Here is a 1787-nt window from a genome sequence, read left to right on the forward strand (position 1 = left end):
CATGAACAGAGAAGTGAAAGCTATTTCCAGTGGACAATTAAGAATGGGAAAAGAGAGAAATGTTCACTCAGTGCTTCAGGACTACCTGAAGGCAACTCCTATTCAGTGGATCCTGCGACTAAAACTCTGTAATCTATCAGTCGATCGATCAGTTGGATTTGTTGAGCACCTATTATGTGTAGAGCACTGTAAGGAGCACTTGGGAGAGTACACTGGGAGAAGAAGAAGACGAGAACCCTGATCTCATGGAGTTTGCAGTCTAACGAAAAAGATCGGACAAAAATCAGGCAAAGCCAGAGGAAACAGGCTTTGAAAATCCTGAAAAGAACCAAAACCCAAAACATTTCATTCCAAGGGCGGAATTTCTTCTGCTTGGCTGTGTGCTCTGTGTGCTCTGACGCCTTCAATTCTGGGTAGTCTAAATTGTTCCCATACCTAGCTCAGCTTTGAAGTAGAACTGAGAATAATCCTTTAGCTAGTTTCTTATAAAAAACAGGACAGCTCTAGGAGGGTTGTTTGCAAACAGATTGTGGAGATCCCAGAAGCCAGCAACTGTTTGCCTATATATAGTATTATTAGTTATTATATTAACTATTATATATTATTAATTATGTGAGCCTTGGTGGTTCAGTGGTAGAATTCTCGCCTACCACGTGGGAGGCCCGGGTTCGCTTCCCGGCCAATGCAACAGATGTTTAAGCGCTTAGTACAGTGCTCTGCACACAGTAAGTGCTCAATAAATATGATTGATTAGTTAAGCACCTCCTATATGCCAGTCTCTGTACTAAGCACTAGGGCTAGGGTATAAATGCAACTCCCACGTGGGACTCCCCATGTTACAGATGAAGTAACTGAGGGTTAGAGAAGTGAATTGACTTGCCCAGGGTCACACAGCGGACAAGTGTGACTTCTCTGAGCCTCAGTTTCCTCGTCTGTAAAATGGGGATGAAGACTGTGAGCTCCACGTGGGAAAACCTGATCACCTTGTATCCCCCCATCACTTAGAACAGTGCTCTGCACATAGTAAGCGCGTAACAACTGCCATCATTATTATTATTATTAAGTGGCTGAGTCGGGATTAGAACCCAGGTCCTTCTGACTCCCAAACCCGTGTTCTGTTGAGCAGGCACACTGCTTCTCTACAATGGGAGGTGAACCCAAGGCAGAGCTCTCTACTCATCCAGAAACCATTTTACCTGCATTTACAAAGCAGATGTTCCAGCCCCGGACTGACAGACAAGGAGCAGCATGGCGTAGTGAATAGAGCACGGGCCTTGGAGTAAGAAGAACCTGGGTTCTAATCCTGGCTCTGCCACTTGTCCTCTGTGTGACCAAAGGGCAAGTCGCTTCACTTCTCTGGACCTCAGTTACCTCATCTGGAAAATGGGAATTAAGACTGTGAGCCCCAGGTGTGAGCCTGCTGTTGGGTAGGGACTGTCTCTATATGTTGCCAACTTGTACTGCCCAAGCGCTTAGTACAGTGCTCTGCACACAGTAAGCGCTCAATAAATATGATTGATGATGATGATGGTGATGATCTACCCTCCCTTCAAAGCCCTACTGAGAGCTCACCTCCTCCAGGAGGCCTTCCCAGACTTCCCCCTCCTTCCTCTCCACCCCATCCCCCCAAACCTAGCTCCCCACAGCACCTGTATATATGTTTGTACAGATTTATTACTCTATTTATTTCATTTGTACATATTTACTATTCTATTTATTTTATTTTGTTAATATATTTTGTTTTGTTGTCTGTCTCCCCCTTCTAGACTGTGAGCCCGTTGTTGGGT

The 1787-nt window shown here is 45.0% G+C and overlaps 1 non-coding gene across 1 annotated transcript; it reads left to right on the forward strand.

The window, feature by feature from the left end:
* Positions 1 to 616: 616 nt before the first annotated feature.
* On the forward strand, positions 617 to 687 carry TRNAG-ACC. The gene has a single exon. It is a non-coding gene; the product is annotated as a tRNA-Gly (tRNA).
* Positions 688 to 1787: the final 1100 nt, after the last annotated feature.

This window comes from Tachyglossus aculeatus, chromosome 7, assembly GCF_015852505.1.
Source record: "Tachyglossus aculeatus isolate mTacAcu1 chromosome 7, mTacAcu1.pri, whole genome shotgun sequence".
NCBI lineage: Eukaryota > Metazoa > Chordata > Mammalia > Monotremata > Tachyglossidae > Tachyglossus > Tachyglossus aculeatus.